Source organism: Arachis hypogaea, chromosome 12, assembly GCF_003086295.3.
Source record: "Arachis hypogaea cultivar Tifrunner chromosome 12, arahy.Tifrunner.gnm2.J5K5, whole genome shotgun sequence".
NCBI lineage: Eukaryota > Viridiplantae > Streptophyta > Magnoliopsida > Fabales > Fabaceae > Arachis > Arachis hypogaea.
Genome location: NC_092047.1, coordinates 82,387,357 through 82,393,005, shown reverse-complemented (window position 1 = coordinate 82,393,005; position 5,649 = coordinate 82,387,357). Strand labels below are relative to the sequence as shown.

The 5,649-nt window shown below is 39.1% G+C and overlaps 1 non-coding gene across 1 annotated transcript; it reads right to left on the bottom strand.

Moving 5' to 3' along the window:
* Positions 1-5,095: 5,095 nt before the first annotated feature.
* Positions 5,096-5,199, bottom strand: LOC112731469 (small nucleolar RNA R71). Its single transcript, XR_003167244.1, has one exon. It is a non-coding gene; the product is annotated as a small nucleolar RNA R71 (small nucleolar RNA).
* Between the last annotated feature and the right edge of the window lie 450 nt (positions 5,200-5,649).

Sequence of the window (5,649 nt, the reverse complement as noted above, 5' to 3'; positions counted from 1 at the left end):
AAAGAAAATATAAAAAAAAACTTACTAACAAAAGCAAACAAACAACCAAAAAGTGCTATTTACACTATTAACATATTTACAACAACCAAAAGATATAACACCGTTTGTAGTCCCCGGCAACGGCGCCAAATTTGATGAAGAGAGTTTTTGCCGGTTTAGAATCAAGAATCAATTCGTTAGTAGTATAGTCTAACCCAACAATGAACTCTCAAGATCAAATAAAAAATTCAATACAAAGTAACCGAGAGTAATTAAACCTCGGGTCGTTCTCCCTAGGATGCAAATGAAGTGTTACGCTTTTGGTTGTTAAGAGGACAAAAAGGGGTTTGTAATCAAGAAATGAAATATTGAAAGAACTTAAGTAATGAAAGAACTAAGGAATGATCAAGATTGTAATTAATGCAATTGAAGAGAATGTAAGCGCAAAACTAGTAAAAATGCTATAAATGCATGAAAAGCCTTGACTTGGGAATGGGAATCTAAGGAATCCTATCATTGCCATAACCACAACTATGGTAATTATCACGAGTCAATCTCGCCTAGTTAGCCCCTAATATCGAGGAGTAAGTCAAGCAAGCATAATTGACCTTAATCCATAAGTCCTAGCCAACTTACCACACTAGTTGATAAAAGGCTAACGTCAATGGAAACAAGAGTCAACTAACTACCCAAGAATTACCACTAAATGTCAGACATTATGACTCTAGTATCCTAGAAACTCAAACCACAAGCCAAAATAGGAAAATCTACTCAAATTCTAAGGTTGGCATTTTCCCAAACACATTGTATGCATGGAAGTAAAACATGGAAAATTGCAAGGAAAAAGAGAGGACTATAACCAACTATCAACAAAACCAAATATAAACAAACAATCAAACATAAAGGAAGCATGAAACATAAAATTCATTGGTCAAAACTTCAAAAAACACAAAATTGTAATTATGAACAAAGTAACTTGAACCAAAGAAAGTGAAAGTAAAAGTGCTATAATTAAAGATGAAATTGAGAGTACTTACAATTAAAGAAGCAAAATCAAAGATTAAAGCTTGCTATAAAATGCTACAATGGAAATAGAAATGAAACCCTAAGAGAGCAATGCTACACTACTCCTACTCCTACTCCTAATTACTCTCTAAAACTAGGAAAATAAAATCTAAGTCCTCCCTCTTCATATGTGTTGATTATCCCCTCATATAGCACTTCAATTCAGCATCCAAGCCTTCCAAAATGGGCCAAAAGCCCCCAAAATTCGCGCAGCACATGTTTTATTAATGAAATCACATGCACGGTCCTGTGCAGACGCACAAACGTGTGCATCCGCACACTTGGCTGAATGTTAACCCGTGCATACGCACAGGTGGTCGTGCGCATGCACACATGGAAATTATTCTTGTGCGCTCGCACGCTTACTTGTGCGCACGCACACTTTGCTGTGTGTGCTTTTCCTTATTTTCTTCATGTTTTCTCCCTTGTACATGCTTTCTTCCACTTTTGGCTACCCATTCTTGCCTCTAAGGCCTGAAATCACTCAGCAAACATGTCATGGCATCAAATGGAATAAGAGTAGAATTAAATTGCTCATTTCAAGCACAAAATTGCATGTTTTCACATTTAGGATCAAATTGGGGACAAAACACAAAAGTATGCTATTGGCACTGAAGTGTGAGTTCATGTGCTAGAATCCATCCAAATTGAGTCAAAATATACCATCAAATATGGACTCATCAAGATGGTGTACATTGAGGTAGTTCTTGGGCATAATTGTGCTGGAATTATTGTGGTTCTATGTATGGTTCATATGGCTCATAAGGTAGTTGGTATGGTGGATAAGGATTAGCATCATATGGAGGTGTTTGGTGGTAGGGGGCTTGTGAGTATGGTGGTTCAAAACTATGTTGAGGAGGTTGTGATGCCAAGGCATCTTAGGCGAGTTTCACTAGCATTTTTCTGTTAGTTTTAGTTGTTTTATGCACTTTCTTGAGCTTAAAGTAACCAAGAATGGTTAAATGAATAACAAAGCAATGAACCATCCAAACAGTATGATTTTTATGCAAATTTCATGAGTTTTTAGTTATATTACTTGAATGCTATGAATGGAAGATTCTCATGAAAATTTGCAAGACTTTGATGCAGTTGTTTGGATGATTTCAGGGAAGAAGAGGCTAGGCAAGGAAGCAACAAAAATCAATAAAGGAAGCTTGAATATCACATGTGGAGTTTAAGTTCCAGTTTAAGCTTAAACTGGAACTTAAACGGCCAAAATCATGAAAGCTGAGGAAAGGGTGAAAGTGGCGTTTAACCTCCAGTTTAACCTTAAACTGGAAGTTAAACGCCAGAAATGGGAAATGCACCAGGGAGCCATTTCCACGTTTAAGCTCCAGTTTAACCTTAAACTGGAGCTTAAACGTGTTCGACCTCCAGGGCTACCTTTCTCCATTTCCACGTTTAAGCTCCAGTTTAACCTTAAACTGGAGCTTAAACGTGTTCGACCTCCAGGGCTACCTTTCTCCATTTCCACGTTTAAGCTCCAGTTTAACCTTAAACTGGAGCTTAAACGTGTTCGACACCTCCAGGGCTACCTTTCTCCGCTTCCACGTTTAAGCTCCAGTTTAACCTTAAACTGGAGCTTAAACGTGTTCGACCTCCAGGATGGCTTTCTCTATTTCCACGTTTAAGCTCCAGTTTAACCTTAAACTGGAGCTTAAACGTGTTCGACCTCCAGGGCTGCATTTCCTATCTCCACGTTTAAGCTTCAGTTTAACCTTAAACTGAAGCTTAAACGTGTTCGACTACGTTACCCTCCAGGGCTGCCTTCTTCCATTTCCACGTTTAAGCTTCAGTTTAACCTTAAACTGAAGCTTAAACGTGCTTCCACAAAAGGCATCACTGGAAGTGTCTGGCGTTTAAGCTGCAGTTTAAGCTTAAACTGCAACTTAAACGCCACTATTGGAAAAGGTTTCTGGGCCAAAAATATTGCAGTTTAAGTTAGCTTTTGAGCACAAACATTAACTTAAACGTACTCTGGTATGAAACCCAATTGAATATCATGGTTTATGGGATTGGGCCTGAAGGATTGATGAGTCTGGAATTTCAATTTGTTGAGTCATGTGTCATTACTTGATTATCACTAAGTTGGCTCAATGAATGTTACAGAATGTGGATCAGCAGCCTCATCAAGATTATGGATCATAAACCCAAAGCAAAAGGAAAGCAGGGAGAGGCCTCAAAGCCCAAGAAACACAACAGAAGCTCAATATAGAAAGTGTATAAATAGGATAGAATTTAAGTTAGGAAGTACTTTACTTTTTCATTTTGGCTAGTTTTCATACCTTTGTAATTGAATTCAGAGCTATGACTCACTAAACCCCCTTTCATTGGGTTAGGGAGCTCTATTGTAATTCAATGAATCAATAATAGTTTATCTTCTTCTTCAATCTTTTCTCTTGAATTTTGTTAGAAAGCTTCTCGATCTAATTCCATTGGGTAGTTGTCTTGGGAAAGAAACTACCCATAATTGGAATCCTTCGGAACCTTGGGAAAGGAATGGAGGATTCATGCTAGAGAAGCTTTCTCACAGTGAATTGGATTGGGGTTTGGATGGATATTGTGACATGTAATCCTACCAAATTGTGGTTCATGAAACTGTGTGGTATAATCAGTGATCGAGCATCATCTCTTCTTATGAACATTTAAACCAAGGGATTGGGAATTTGTTTGTTTTTAGAGAGAATTGGTGAGCCAAGGGATTGGGATCCAATCATATAAGATTGCCAAGCAAAATTCAATGAACGCATTGGTTGAGGAAGAGATAAACATGTTTTGATTCGGAGATCTCAATATCTCCTATAACCCAATGAATTCCCCATCTCCGATTTTCACTTTCTCTTTACATTCTGCAACTCAATTCATGCAATCACCCCCATTCCCTTTTAATTTCAGCAATTTAGCTTCTGCTCTTTAATTCATGCAATTTAAGATTCCGCCATTTCAATTTCTTGCTATTTACGTTTCCCGCCAATTTTACATTCCGCAATTCTCATCTAATTCTTGATTCCGCTCAACTAAACACACTTCTAATCCGAATTGCTCATTCAACCAATCCTTGTGGGATTCAACCTCACTCTATTGTGAGTTTTTACTTGACGATAACCGGTGCACTTGCCGGAAGGAATTTTGCCGATCGTGCAATTTCCTAAATCGTGGCATAACTAGTTTATGCGCATTAAGTTTATGGCGCCGTTGCCGGGGATTGGTTTTCGATTGACAATTCTCCAATTGGAAGTTAACTAGATTGAGCATTTTTTTTTTTGCTTTGTTAATTCAGTTCAAGTTATTTGTTGAATTTTAATTTCTGCACTCTGTTACATGCTTTCTTTCTTTATGCCTTTAAATTCAAGCAACTAACTCACTGACTCACTAACTATTTGAATTAATTCCTCAACTGCTCTAACCATAATCTTCCACTAACCAAGAGTATTTTACTTGTTTGTTGCCTGTGCTGTGTTCTTGTATGACAGGTAGAAGAGGAGAGACATCAACTCCTCCATATACCGAACCAGAGAGGACCCTTCATAGACTTAGAAGGGAAGCAAGAGGGAAGAGAGTACTGGGAGAAGAAGAATCTGAAGGAGAATCTGAGGACAATTTTGAGGAAGCTCTAGATCTCAACATGGAAAGAGAAGTTCATAACCATGGGAGAGCTGATGGAAACAATGCCATTCCCGAGAGGAGGGTTCTTGGTTCATACATAAACCCAACATCTGGGAATTGTGGTAGCAGCATTCAGAAACCACCCATTCAGGCCAACAATTTTGAGCTCAAACCACAGCTAATATCACTTGTGGAGAATCATTGTTCATTTGGTGGGAGTGCTAATGAAGACCCAAACCAACATCTCACAAAATTCCTGAGAATTTGCGACACTGTGAAGTCTAATGGAGTCCAGGAAGATGCCTATAAACTGCTTTTGTTCCCATTTTCACTTAGGGACAAGGCAGCTAAGTGGCTGGAATCATTCCCAAGGGGGAGCCTAACAACATGGGATGAGGTGGAAAGCAAGTTTCTGGCACGTTTCTACCCCCCGCAAAAGGTCAATAGGCTTCGATCTGAGGTTCAGACTTTTAGACAACAAGATGGTGAAACTCTCTACGAGGCATGGGAGAGGTTCAAGGATTTGACAAGGAAATGCCCACCAGACATGTTCCATGACTGGGTGCAATTGCACATTTTCTATGATGGACTTTCTTATGAATCAAGGAAGGCTGTAGACCATTCATCAGGAGGTTCATTGAACAGGAAAAAGACTGTGGAAGAAGCCATTGAAGTGATTGAGACAGTGGCTGAGAATGAGTACTACTATGCATCAGAGAGACACAACACTAAGGGAGTCATGGAGCTGAACCATGTTGATACAATTCTAGCCCAAAACAAGGTGTTTGCCAAGCAACTAGCAGAGCTCACCAGGAAGTTAGAAACAAAGCAAGTGGCTGCAATACACACACAAGATCAAGAGGAAGAAAGCACTGAAGGAGGTGATTGGGAAGAGGCCAATTATGTAGGAAATCAACAAAGGCAACCATATGATCCACATTCCAACACTTACAACCCAGGCTGGAAAAACCACCCAAACTTTGGGTGGGGAAACCAGCA